Source organism: Gavia stellata, chromosome 8, assembly GCF_030936135.1.
Source record: "Gavia stellata isolate bGavSte3 chromosome 8, bGavSte3.hap2, whole genome shotgun sequence".
NCBI classification, from domain to species: domain Eukaryota; kingdom Metazoa; phylum Chordata; class Aves; order Gaviiformes; family Gaviidae; genus Gavia; species Gavia stellata.
The window spans coordinates 31,812,515-31,827,805 of record NC_082601.1 but is presented as its reverse complement, the minus strand read 5'-3'; the positions used below and the strand labels follow the sequence as shown (position 1 = coordinate 31,827,805).

At 41.1% G+C, this 15,291-nt stretch overlaps 1 protein-coding gene across 1 annotated transcript in view; it reads right to left on the bottom strand.

Moving 5' to 3' along the window:
* The window catches only part of SATB2 (SATB homeobox 2), a 130,542-nt gene that overhangs the window by 74,437 nt on the left and 40,814 nt on the right, over positions 1 to 15,291 (bottom strand). The gene's annotated exons all lie outside the window — the stretch shown is intronic.

The window sequence follows — 15,291 nt, the reverse complement described above, 5'->3', positions numbered from 1 at the left end:
AACAATGACTAATACCCAGGAATGACTTCCAGGAAGATGCCAAACAAAGCAAGCCACAGTGCCATCTTACATGAGAGCAAAGCAGTTCAGCCTTGTTCTGCACTACTGCAAATACTGCTTTTATTCCCTCCTCCACCGTGTTCCCATCGCCCCACTGTTCTCCTCACATAACTTTTCTCAGCGCGGCCCTACAAGACACCAATCACCTTTTCTCCCATTTAAACTGATGCCTTTTGAGGTCTGCTTATATACTTTCTGATCTTTGAAAAGACCATCTGTAAACTCTACTGCCAGAAATACACTAATAGATGAGAAAACTACTTCCTTGACAGGAGCTCCAAGAACCCTCTTTGGGTATCTGGAAGGATGCTGTGATGCCAAGAAACTTCAACTCTCTCCTCATTTTCTACCCCCACTTTTTCACCAGCTCTGGAACTAATCAAACTGCAATAAATAATCTTTTATCCTGATCTCCCAAACATGATCATAAAATAAATACCACCTCTGAAACAGTGAAACGAAGTTTCCTGCACAGAGACAATGACAGAACACAATACTTATGAGCCCATGAAATAACTGCTATGGAATATTTTTTTCCCCATTCCTACACAGGTTGAGGAGGAAATAATTTTAGTACAACTGCCTTTCTGTAGCACTTAAATGTTTGCATTTACCATTGACGTATCGCTTTGCAAGGTATTCTATCACCACATACTGAAAGAAGCTTGAAGCAACCTAGTTCATCCTCAGTGGCACAAAATTTCACTGTAACGTGCTGGTCCAGACAAGCTGATATTTCAAGGGCAGATTAGAAAGCTTTTGGCAAGGGGAGATCTTGTCCAAATGAAACTAAAAGTTACTAAGTGTTGCTTGATATCCAATGCTTGAAAACGGGACATAAACAGAACAAAAACATTTAAATGATGCACTGTTTCAGTATTAAGATTTAACAATCTGGTGCTGAATATGCTGCAGTATAAATAGTGCCTGGACTCAGATCCAGTAGAGTAACACACAGCACTCATTCACAGCACCGTATGTCTCCAGTGCTGGCTCCTTGAGTCATATTCCACTTGCCAAGAAAAGCTGTTTTTCTTAAGGGGATAGTTTACTTAATGTTATCTCTGGTGACAACAAGAAATGCATATAGTACAGCATGTATTAGTCATGAAATGAGCATCAAGGGTCCACTGAGTGAAATACATGCTGGGAAAACACAGTTTAGCTGCTGACTTCCTTCACCCCCTTCTGCTGTATAATAATTTAAAGCAAAATCACCTAAAAATCCAGAAATCTATACCAGCTTCACAGAACACTTGGCTTCCTATGTTTAACCACGCCAAGTTTTCATGTAATTGAAAAAATAAGCATCATATGTGCCCCATAAGTCACATCTAAATTGGTAATATTTTACAAGAGGCTTTATTTTTCATTCAATTAAGGAAAGCACTCAGAGAGCACACCATCTGCAACTGCTCGGGCCTGGCAATGCTGGTGAGGGACAAAGAGACAGTCAAGGGTCACTGAAGTTACCAAAGGTGTCCCTAAACCAAAAAAGTTTAAGAGAGAAAAACCACAGCACAGCCACAGTGCACCATGGGAAATGTTATGCAAATCACTTTACAGGAAATCTCTGCTACTACTGGAAGTTCGGTAGATTTTTTTCTTTTTAATCCTCCTCTACAACTGGAGAGGAAATTGTTTTGGCTGGATTTAGACAAACACAGGTGTTACCATAATGCTCGGTGCCTCTGCACGTTAACACCTGCTGCGAGTCCTTTACTCGGTGTTACAGCACTGCTGATGTGCACTATTTTTTCAGCCGGTGTGATATGATGTGTGAAACTTCTTTTTTCCAGAGCATATTAAGCTGGTCCAAACGATAGCCAGAAGCCATGGTTTCCATCCAGCTCCTCAGTAGACTTCACAGGTGGTTTATTTCATGGCACCGACACTGTACTAAAGGAAACTCTTGGGCTGCATTTGGGAAGATGATGCCAGCTTGTTGAGCAAACATATTCTCTGCATGCTAGAAGACATCTCTGAATGACTCCTCAGTAAAATCTGAGTGGACCAAAATTTTCCCCCTAAAAAGGTCTCTTCTCATCCAGAACTGGGTGTTTCTAGTGTAACAGCAATGCCAAGATGAGAACAGCATGGTAGCAAGGAATCACTTCCACATAGACGTTTTTTATTGTTCCTCGCATTGACTCCAAATAGTACAGCTCAGGCCTTTAAAGAAATCCCTTTAACTGACCTGACTGAGCTTTTATCCTACCACAGCTGAGACTTGGGGGCGGGGACAGGAATGAGCCCAAGGTCACTGTGTTATTAATGAATATACTACTGCTCCAGGAATATCACTCCTCTGTCAGCTCTGAGCCTTCTCAAAATTATGTGTGGATAATGTGTAGCAGATCAGACTGCTCAGGAAATCCGAAAGCACATCTTTCATGAGTTCACGAAACTCTCCTATTAATGAGTCTGGTTCTCTTTCCTGTATCAATGATCCTTTGGGACTCTTTTCTTGTAAGAGTTTTTTGAACGGAAAGTTCAACAGATTTCAAAGCTTGCACACACTAAAGAAATGGCCATACACTAGAACAGCTCTCGAGAACTCATCTAGAAATGGCTGAATGCAGCCCAGGCCAGTTAGTCAATTAAAGACAATAAACACACCAAACAGTTTTCTCAAAAGATTTTTTTTTTTCAAAATGTATTTTAGAAGAGATTTTCTATCCACGCTGGCTGTTGGTTCTTTAATGCATGTCCTTCTATAGACAGGTCTTTTATCAAGTTTAAGCTTCAGCTTCATCAAAATGCAGATAGAGAAAAAAGACAGAGTAACCTAGTTTTAAATTTGCATGACTCCCTTTATCCACAAGAATGCCAGAACACACCAGCGGCAAACTTCTGTGAGCTCGAGTGTCAGGTTCATACATAACAACCACTGCAATTCACTGCTGTCCTTCCACTTAGGCCAATGATGTGTCACCCTGCCAGAATACTTTCAATTTAATTTCATTTAAAATGCAGCTCCTTCGGAGAAGAAGGTGATAACCATGCAAGTCAGAGCAGAACAATACATTGAATAGAAGGCTTGACCAGCTACATCGTGGCCGACCCCTATATCTAGCAGAACTTGTCACAGTATCTTCATCACCTTTATTTTACAGTATCACCTGAAAGACTGATGCATCCAAAGCACTGGGATTATTCCTGGGACTTCAACTCTGGTGCGATGTGAACTGAATGGATGCAAGGTTGGGGCTAAAGACGACTTCTAGAATAACTACGTTAATCAGGAGCATAACAGCAGCAAAAGGCAAAAAGCTGCTTTCCTAGAAAAATAGACCTAAGCTGGCAAACCCTTTTCATTATTATGTAGCTTATACTGTCCCAGAAAATTATTTACCTATATGGGCTAGAAGCCTCATTTGTCTTTGCAAATGGAAAGATAGCCATACAGTACACTCATTCTAAGAACGCCACATCTGGGGTTTAGAATATGTATATATCGCAGTCTAGCTACGACACTTCTTGATAATAAACAGAATGAGGCCTGGTCCTGCACCTCCCAGTCACCTGCACAGTTAACTTTTTATCTGGATAGTCCCACGGGAGTCCCTGAGGCATCTCATGGACACTTCAACACATCACTACTGAAAAATCAAACTCTTAAAACTGAGCATTTTCCAAATTCCTTTTTGTAGCTAAACAGAGCAAACAGGACCAGAACATGCCGCGCGCTGTCACTGGCTCCCCTCACAAACTGTCCCCTGCTCCCACCATGGTTATTCGCCTCATTTCACGTTTCACAAATTATGAGCATACCTGAGTTCCATTTTAAATGGATACAGAGGATTAATGCAACTTATTTAAAATGCTCATCTGCTAGTGTTAAAATTAAGTCACGGGATCAAATGAAGAACATTTTGGAAGTTCCTTTTAGCATCACCACTCCCACCTCAACATTTTTCTGGAGACTGCTACAAAATGAATCACGAGTAATAACTTGCCCAAATATGTACAGAGAGGGAAAGAGAAGGAATCGTGTGTTCTTTGGCTAAAGAGGAAAAGAGAGATAGCAGAGAATACTGATTCCTTACCAAACATTGTTAAGAAAAGCACTTGCCAACATCTAAGCAGGCAAACCATTTGGATCCCTGATCTAGTCTTCTATAGCATAAGCAAATGTAACCTGCTGAGACTCACGTAGCGTGAGGTATTAAAGCAGACAATCACTCTCCTTGTGGATTGACGGACACAGTCAGGCTGGAAACTGAAGAAGTGCAAAGCTTGTTTCTTACACTACAGCTCCAAGTTCACTAACGCCGGGCCAGCACTGCTGCAGGCTGTGGCTGGACAAGTTACATACAGCTCAGGCAGTATGCTTGTCCAGTCAGACTTGGCAAACAACGTGGTGCTTACGTGAGCTTCAGAAAGGCTGAGGGAATAGGCAGTCCCCAAGCCAGCATAAGATCTCCTGGGCTTTATTCACCCCTTCAAAATGTTTTGCGCAAATTCGATTCTGCGGAGTTACCCAGACCAGATCTGTGCCTCACATGGCTGTGGCCGTCGCAGAGCTGCACTAGCTGTCCTAGCGTTCGCTTCCCTGCGTCACAGGATCACAGCCTGAGAGTGTCCCACTGCAAACACGAGGCTGGGTGAAGAACACAACTGTTGTTTGCTGCCGTGCTGTGAGTTCAATCAAATACTTTTGTTTAATCATCTTACGTTTTAACAGCAGCTCTTATCAACACAACAAAAACTCAGGAGAAACTCCAGATCAGTGTTAGCACCCAAACACTTTTGATTCCTTTTACAACTGCAAATGAAAAATCTCAATGAAACACTCAATAAAACCCCTGCTTCCAGGACCATCAAGCCTGGATTTATCTATCAGCCACTACTGACAGGGCCTCCCTACAAGATGGGTAGGCTCTTGTGATGTTGATTGTATCTGTTTATCCTCTTCAGAGGCGTCTTGTCCCTATGCTATAGCATGTAATTTTCCTTTGTTCAGCTGTGCTTTGTTACAGAAATTAAAAACTGCCTGTCCCATGTAATAAGTACATAGAATTATTTATCCATAAATCAGCTTGCAGGAAATCACTACCCCACGGTACATAATAACTCAGCCTGTGTTTCTAACCTGTGCCCTGGCTGTAGTATATCATCAAACTCTAACAACATAAAGGCGTAATTTGTAGTTATTATTGTTAATCCAGCAAAGGGAATGACTTTTCAAGCAGAAAGGAGGAAAAAAGCAATGGGAGCAATTAAAAAAACCCTGATTATATTAATTTTGTATTATATTATTGAGCTGCCTTTTCCAGCTCTCATGGCAATTTAAAAAAATATTATACTGCCTTTGCCCATCATTATAAGGGTGCCCATATTATTCCATTGAATTTCAATCAGTGACATATTGGGGTAATAGATGGGAAAAATAATCAGCATAATCCTCCCCTGCACTTCTAAAGCGCCTTTCATCAGAGGATCCCAAAGCACTTTAAAAACATTAATTAATTAAGCTTCGTAACATCCCTGTGAGGTAGACCGTATTATGCCAATTGACATATCGGTGATTTAGTGATTGAAAGCACACAATGAACATAATCCTATGTTTATGCCAATACAAAAGAATCCTCCTCCTTCCTCATTTCAGACCATGATAAATAATTCAGTGAGAGAACAGGAATAAACTATGTGATTACACTGTGATGTACACATCCACAAATCAACAGGAACACCCACACTCCCCGAATGACGAACACTCCACCTCAGCTCGTGAGACTTGTGCAACTTCGGGGCTCTGCACAGAAGGGCGACCTTCACCCAAGGGGAAGGCACGGCCGGCTATCAGAAGCTCTGGCAGTGCAAAGCCCCTTGTACTGCTGGTGCTGGTGGTCTTTGCTATTGCTGTTTTAAAATGTTGTCATAAACTATGCCTGCCAATGGGGGGTCACAGAATGAAATTCTGTGGTGCAACAACACATCTATGAGCTGGTCAATTTAAAGAATCATATTTAGCCTTTCTGGCTGTCACATCCGCATCAATACACAGACTTTAACATAGACTATGTACTTCTATCATTATACATGATATTTATATGATTATATATTAAAATGTTTATAGAAACACGGATGTGAGTAACTGTCAATAGAAAGATTGCTAGTGTTACAAGGTTTAATTGCTGAACTTCAGAGTACTTTCACAGATGAAAATCGCTTTGATATATGAAGCTTGGGTTGAGTTTTTAATTTTTTGAATGCTAATGTTGCCCATTCCTTTCCTCCAGCATGACTGTACTCAAGTATTTGACTTAAATATCATACACCAAACAGTTTGATGCCTTGTAATTCTACATATCGGGTTTACATTTTACTGTAAAAAGATTGTGCCTCATGTAATAGATGCTGCTTCACATTTGGGAAACGTTATGTGAGGACCCTGACTTTTATTAGATTAATTTAATATAGGCACTAAGTTACTAGACTAAATTAATAAAGATCTTCTTAAAAAAAAAAAAGGGGGGGGGGAGAGAACAGAATGAACCCACAAATTAAATAAAATTTTCTGAAGCTTGTTATTTTGGAAGTCTTTATTTAATTTTCCAACCCCCTATTCTGTTTGAAAAAACAGCCAATAATTGGTAAGAAACAGGAAAAAAAAAAGGCTGATGTTATTTACTTCAGGGGATTATTTTTAAAACTGTTATATGAAAGAACATGAATACCACAAATAAATAGAAGGGTGAGGAAGCACAGGAGGTACAAAATGTTACAAAAAAAAAAGTATTTTTTACATTTTTCTGTATTACTTTTAAAACTATTACCTCCATTGAGGAAAACCACACTTAGCCCTGCATGACATCTCTCTTTTGGCATTTTTGGGATAAGTCTGCAATTACCTGGGACAGCAAGAAGTAATACATGAATAAAGAGAGAGAAGTCCTCTTTTTCTCTCTTTTGTCTGAGAGAGAACCACTCCTCTAAGCATCACTTCCATGGCATGAAAACAAAAGTCTTTTCAGTCATGAAAACTCATGACAGAGAGGCCACCGCATCCAGGATATTAAGCAGCTCTTAGCAGCCATCCCTTCATAACCCTGTCAGCCTGGAGCCCAGCCTTACCCTCCACCAGCTCTCCTCTCCCGAGAGGCACCATCACACCAGCGCTACTTTTCTCAGCAGTACTATTCAGTAGCCCCAATGCCCATGGGGTTGCAGCGCCCGCTCCTTCACTAACATCATCCCCACATAAAGCCCAAAGCACGGCACTCTCCCCGTTTTTGCATGAAATTACTGTCTTTGGCCAACCTTTACGCTTACGGTAAGATCCTTCCCAGCTCAATCCTGGGAACGTTTGAGCTTGCTCAGCTGCACAGAAGCAAAGGCTGTGCCTCCTCCCAGGGAGCAGTGGCTGCTGAACGCCTTTGAAATCCAGAGCAGGAGTGACACAACTCAGCCTATTCCCTGATCAAAGAGCTTCCTTAGCGGCTCCCATGCTTTGCTTTGCCATCTTACAACCACCGCTGTTCCTTTTGCTTCGGACAGCAGCTGCCTCTCTTTGAGTCCCAGGCCCCCTGGCAAATTACTGGCTGCTTCTCTGCCATCCCCCAGCCTGGCCCCAGGACCACAGCTCCTATCTGTAATTCAGTGCCTCCCAGAAAGCCAACATACTGCTAGTGCGGACCTGTAACGTGCTTCCACCTCAGCCTTACAGGCTGAAAACCGGGGCTTTAGTCTATTTGCCTGAGTTGCTAAGAAACATGAACGCAAGTGTGCTTACTCAACAGGTGGTGCTTTCCTCCACCGCACATGTTTCTTTAACAGCCATGAACGATGCCTGGATCATCTCTCCCCAAATTCTGGACTCGGTGACTGTATTGCCACCTCATGACCTACAAGGGGCTGCACATGAGTAAGAGGACCAGAACTTTACGCAAACATTTGCTTTCCAACCTCCTTTGTCAGCTTCCGGCCAGCCCAACGCCACAGACACAACCTGCCTCACGACACCTCCAGGACAGAGAACAAGGCATCCGGGCGGGCAGCCTTTGGTCCCCAGCCTCCAGAAGCCTTTCTTGGATTTTATTTTGTGATGTTTTCAAACGGAGAAGAGATGTTGAGGCAGAAGATGTTTTCCTTCTTTGGGGAAAAACCTGTATCTGTTTTTAAAAAGATGCCAGTGCCCCACACTCCTTCAATTCACCCAGCTTCAACGCTCGCCTATAAGCTTCACACAGAAAGACAGCCCACTGAGCATGAAAAAAGCACAGTAACACGGCACTGCAACTCAATACATAAAGCACATTTTAAAGATTGTAAAAGAGCATTGCTAATAGGACATTGTAGAGGCTAATAGGCTTAGAATTAAGCCTACGGACATTGTTTGGCCTTGTATGAATTTGAATATCCTGCCCACTCACAGTAACACAGCTACAGAGAGCACAGAAAGTCTGGCTCAGACTGCAGACATACAGTAGCCAACTATCTTTGTGTTCAGTCAACTACAAGTAGATTTGAAAATCCATGGGTCTCAAGTCCAAAGAAAAATAAGGACACACAGCATGCTGTGCTGCACAAACAAACCCCTAAACTGAATGCAGATTCATATTTTGGCCTCTGTAGTTTAACAGCTTAATCTCTTTAGTTTAAGATTTGTGTCTTTTGGGGTTTTCCTTATGCCGTATAAAGACTAGCAGAACGGTTTTTTCACTAAATTACTACTTTTGGCTTGCCTTCTGTCTTTTCTTTCCTCCCACCAGACATTCAGTTCTTGACTTCCATGAAAAAAAACCCAACACGAACAGCTGAAGAACTAGTAGGACAGCATCTAACTAGCAGCATAGAAAAGCATGTATTGCTGAGGAAAGAGAGGGATTGAGGACTTTGCTGAAAACCCCAAACAATGACTGCTTCCACTAATTCAACATGAATGCAATATGTGAAGATACAGTTGCTGTTACCTCTGTAATTTGACTCAGAAGTCCTTTGCTCTCTATAGCTGCATTATTGTAAGAGCATATCGAGATCAATACAAGACTAAACAATGTCCATAGGCTTGATCCTAGTATCTTGAATGACATTCAGTTAAGAACTAGATCCACCATGAAGCAGTTAATAAAGGAGGTAAGACTTGTATTCTAGCCTTTTTATATTAAAAAATTATAAGAAAGCAAAATTATCCATATGTAAATGTGCATGCACACATATATTTAAGAATATGCAATAGACCAAAGACTGAAGGTTTGTTGATCTTCAGGCTCAGGTCTCCCTCACAGCTCACAAACGGGTATAAGGCAAAGGATCAAACCTTACCCTTCGCTTACAAATTGATCTACTAGAGAGAGACAGAGTATAGTATCTTTAAGGTTGCCATATTTCTTTTCAAAATACATTTTAATAATCCTAGTCCCTAATTTGGGCAGCATTGTAAATTCAGATACATTCAATTAAATTCAATACAAATTTTTCCTTCACTGACAGTCATTTCAGTCAATAACCTGATCCTCAGGTTCCTCATCTCCCTGTTTTCTTCCAAGGAAGAGCAAAACAATTCTGCATTTCTGACAAGTCTAAATAAAGCTTTGCTGGTTACTGAACTAAGCTACATTTCCTATCAACAGAAAATAAAGGAGGAAAAAAAAGACTGTAGTTCACCACTAGAGGAGATGACTCAGAGCAAGCAGGAACTGTTACCAGACTCAGAAAAAAACAGTTTTCCCTCGTACCGTTGATGAGCCCACATTACGCTGAGATGAACCCAGATTTGTTTTCTTAGCCCACATCTTCCTAGAACTGAACCTATTTCCTTACAAAGCCACCAGATCCTTTTTGGATCCTGTTAGCATTTTCATCTTCACATTAGTCAGTTTGCGAATGGAAGACTGAAAAATAGATAAACAGAAAGAACTTTTTTCTTTAATTTGAATGATAATTTTCTGTGCACGTGGCAAAGACTGGAAAGAGTTATTCACCTTTTGGATCTGGAGGTTTGCAGTGCATGCACATCACGCTGTGAAGCATTTCCAGAAGTTTACTGCTTCTTTATGTAGCAGCTAAGATTCTCCTGTAATCACAGGATAGAGAAGCTGTGGAGCTGCTGTGAAGAAAATTAACTCTATCCCAGCCAAAACCAGTATAGGAGTTTAATGGACACCATCAGACACTGCAAGACTCAATAAAGTCTCAAGCATTGCTGGCACTGCAAACACCCTCATGAGATGGTGGAGAGCTCTAGTACCTCCTGAGATCCATCCTCCAGTAAGTAGCTCACAGTTCTTCACAACCCACCAAGCTGGAAGGCAACACACCAGCACTCTCGGGTCTCTTTTTCTTTGTGGCACTGCAGACACCTTAAGAGACAAGTTATCACAACGGCCCCAGTGATGGCTCTTCCGATGAAAGAAACTGTTGTTTAATACCAACACTCCTGTACTAAACCAATTTCTGTACCAGAACTCTGTTCCTCCAGAGCTCAGTGCTCTCACCACTTCTTTCTCCTTCCTAAACTATGTCTCGCATTTAAATGCAAAGAGCTAAAAAATCCCCCACATTGATATTTCAAGAAAAAAATGGAGGAAAGACTGCCATTTCTAATCATCTCCCAAAGCCCCAGGTGTCTTTGGCCCACATGTGCATGGCTTCTGCATGAGTGTAAGCAGAAAGGCAATCCAGAGGCCTGATCACAGTTCTGGGGAATATTGTTAAATAAAGATACACTGTGAGGGCCTTATTCAGAACATGGTACCAACACTGGAAAATCTCTGGAATCTACCAAAGATGCATTTCACCATAAGGTACAACCTATTCTGCTGCCAGCGTTCTCCTCTGTACCACAAATACACAGTAATTGACTGGGGATTTCAACTAATAACATCATAGTAAAGGAGCTAATAAGATACAAATAACAGTACTTCCCTAATTCTTATCTAGGAAGATGAAGACACTGCATGCACATGTATTCCCGAAAGAATAGGTAGAACGACTCTGCAATAATCCAGATGTATTCTCCTCTCCTTACTCGCACAGGGAAGCAGAGTAAACCTCAGCACTGAGGGAGCACTACCAGCATAGCAAGCACAACACAAAGAGGCGGCTTTGGGAGGTTTATCATTTTCACAATCTGATTGATTTCAAAGGTCACCCTGGAGGAAAAGCCTCAATCTGGTTTCTGCCGACACAGTCATTTCCCACAGCCAATAACTATTCCCTGCTCTTGGCACTCACTCAGGTGGTGGGACGTGGGTTGCACTGTGGGTATCTGCATCTTAATGGAAGTCTATTTTACTCCCCCAAAGTCTGTTGTTCATTTGGAGTCATGGAGTACTATGGGTTGTTTCGTACTGCAGGTCTTAAGACAGGTATAAATTGCAAAGAAATAAAGACTTTCTGAGTAAGCAGAAACTTTATTACTAAAGAATTATCCCAAAAGTCTGAGATGCCTAAAATACTAAAATAATTCAGACTTCAAAACCATTTGAAATTTCTTCTTTTTCTAATCAGTTAAAAAAAAAGGGGGGTGGGAAAAAAAGAGTATATGGAGTAAAGAGGTGATGCAGCACACCCACCACATGGGATGCTCCAGCACTTCTTCAGTCTGTAGCTCTCTGAATAGGGGCAGTTCAGCTCTTCTGCCTGCCTTTTCGATCGGCAGCTCTCCAAGTGAGGACCAAACACCCATCATAATGCATGCCCACCTGGAAAAATCCATTGCCTCAGAAATACCCTCTTTTCTCCATTTGAGTTTATGGTGGATGAAAATCCAATCAGAGGAGCCTATCAGCATTAAAACAGCTCTCATTTCCCCCAGGTGACGGCCCTGGTTTACAGTTTATCACAGAATAACTCACTTGAAGAGCTCATACAATAACAGTCCCAGTCAGTGTGACCAGGTGCCACTGCGGTGTAGATGTAAAAGGTCAAAGCCACACCATTAAAATTGTAATCTAGGAGAATAATCTTAAATATTCAATAAAATGGATAAATTACGGATGAATCTGTATTTTATGAGAAATGGCTTCCTTTAGATACACTGTTCTAGACTAAACATGTTGCTGTCATGAAATTTGAGTTGTTGTTCAATCAAGTCATGCTGAAAATGAAGTTCTAACCGATCTTCACAATCAGGAGTAATTTTATTGCTGGTGGCCCAAAATACTGGCCTCTCTGTTACCTCCTTTACCTACTCTGAGGTGAAATGCTTTTCATTGCATGCCCAAAGAAGGGAACTGAAAATCTGGAGGCCCCTCATCTGGAAATGCCTGAGGAACACTGTTAGTTTATAGAAACTAAGATAACAGTTTGTAATGCAAATACTCTGTCTTTCGGCTGTGCTAACATGAGCTCTTTACAAACAGCAATGAAATGGAGGTACCAATTTCAAGACATCAAGGACTTAAGCCAGCTTTTATCCAGATATGTAATGTACGAAAGGCTTCATATTGCATTAGCTGTGTTGTATGCCTGCATGTGCCCTGTTTAAATAAGAGGAATGTCATATCTGAAGCATCTTTTGAGTAATGTTTATATTGAAGGAAAAAATTAGCAAATGTCACAACTAAAACTTTAGAGCAATCTTGGTGGAACTGCAAAATTATGCTATTATCATGGCTGAGGTGTTTTCTGCCAGTAGGGGAAAGGGAATTTGCTGTGCTGTATGTCACGAGAGACAGGTAGACTTGACAGGCTGAGAGGCAAGAACGATGCACACTCTCCCTCGGCCTTTGGTGAGACAGCAGAACCCTCCACCAACAACTGCCCCAGCCAGAAAGTGATCTCAACCTTTTTGCCAGCCCTTTAGGCCTCCTTGTGTACAAAGAAAATAGTTTTAATTTTTACAAATAAATGAATAGGTTTTCTTTCCTGCTTATAATAGAGCTCAGACTCGTCACAGTCCATAAGATGCTTTCAACCCTGTCTGAGAATCCCTTGTGGCAAGCAGCTCTGCTGGCCAGTGCCTGCTCGCTCACCCACCCACCCGGGGCCACATCACTGTCACCTTCCTCCTGCAGCCCACGCCACGCTGCTCCTGCCTCTGAACGATGGCCAGCCTCCTCCCAGCTCTACAGGAATAAATCTCCAGACCACAAACCTCTAATATCCCCTCCACCTACCCCCAAGGCAATGACTTACACTCCATTTAGCTTGCGTCATGACTTTTCTTCCCATCTTCTTACCATGCATGTTACCCAAATTTATAAACAAGAGGAAGAGGAGATCACTAGAGATTGCCATGGGTCTAGTCTACTGGGATGAGCGAGGGATGCCTGCTCCACAAGAGCCGTGCACAAGGGTACCCACCCACCAGCCTGTACAGTGCAGAGCAGCTCAGAAAACACAAAGGTGCAAGGTCCCAAGGCAGGATGAAGCTACCCTGGTAGATGAGAAAGGAACACGGCAGGCAGGCACAGCGATCTCTGCCAGTCGCATTCGCACCTCAGTGTTAGCTTTCTTCACTGTGCACATATGGGCTACACATTTAACTGGCCAGCTGCACAGACCCATCTCTCCCTGCAGTCAAGGAGAAAAAAAGATTTCATTTTTCCACTAAAATAACCCACTTTACTGCCAGAGCAAATCTTTTTTCATATAGTCTCTTCTGGATCAGTTTTCATGTATACATTATTAAATATTCAATGGAATAACTATTTCTAAATAACATGTATAATACCTCTTAAGTGGCTGCAAATGTTATATACATAGCCACATAATGGGAGAGAACAGAGCAGTCCATTTATAACATGCTCCCTTTACTGATTTTCACAGCAAAAGTAGTAAAGTATTTGTAGGGAGCTGATACAATAAAATGCAAAGTGAATTTAAATTAAAAGGAAAAAATAAAACACTTAATTTAAGAGACTAACACTTTTCCCCCTTCCTGCATATAAAGATATGTCTATCCGAACTAATTCTGGACACTATACAGTTGATATATATGTATGTATATAAATTTAGACACAGGTATGCAGCACGTTGCTGTAAGCAAGAAATGAAAAAAGTAAGAAGAAAAAAAATCTTGAAAAAAAAAGATTTTCTTTTTTAGTTCTTTCTCCTAGTAATACCAGAAAACCCTTTGTATTTCATCTTGGGGTTTGAACATTAGTAGTCATTCTCTGATGATATTTAGATGAGAAGCCTTCAACTATACAAAGTTGGTAGAGTCATTATTTCTACTGCAGAAAATTATCTTCAATCCTTTTGTTCATCAAATCAGCACCAAAAGACGACATTTTTTTCCTGAATATTCCCTGTGTAACACAGATCAGTAGACTGTGGAAGTAACAGATATTTTGCTTCAGTGGATAAAAAAATCAGGGGAGAAAAAGGGGGGGAAATAATTTCATGAAACCACAACTTGCATTACTGGTTTTGCTTAAATGAAAAACGAATCAAGTGATCATTTCCTGGCAGATGAAGCATTACATTAAAACAGAACTTAAAAATTTTTTTCTTTAATTATTTAGCCCTATCCTTACTCCCTATCACTCTACTACCTGTTTATTTAAAAACTTGTTTTAAAAGCAGATAAATTTTGAAGGAGAAATTCTGTCTCAAACTAGAAAAAGTTGAAAACAGGAGAATATCAAAATCAGATCACCTCGAAACGACATATTTTTGAATCCCATACCCATGCCTCCTCTGCTGTTTAGCTTTCTCTCCCGGCAAAACTGTTCAATGAATTTGATAAGACTACTAGTATATTTGTTTAATCCCCCAGCCCCAGCCCTCCACGGACAGCTTTTATGTGGATTTGTTAATTGTCAGAGCAGCGGCACAGCCCTGGCGGGTGAGTTTCCCAGGTGAGGGCTGAGCCCTCACAAATCCAAGTTCATCACTCGCCACATTGCTAATGAGACAAGTGCAGCCCAACACGAGGTTAATTGTCAGAAGCAATAATCTAAATTAAACTGGCCAACATTCAAGTAAAAAGTACCATTTAAAATACCCTTTTCAAATGAAAGCAATCTCAGGAGTTTATTTGCCTACTCAATATAGAATTCCAAGTTTTAAAAAAAACCTTCCTCTTTCCCTCTAAGGAACCAAAGTAATTATTTTTAATACAGTGACATATGTTAGACAAAAGTATTAAGGAGGGGGCTTCATTCCACTCCGAGTCTCCACGGAATTTTCCCTTATGTGATCACACATCTGAGCTCAGATTTCAACCCAACCAATGAAGATTTTTTGAAATAATGGCTATTAGCTGATGAGAAATCCTTTCACAAATAATCCTGAAACATGGAAGATCTGGTGTGATGTTCCCAGCACTGAGAAGTA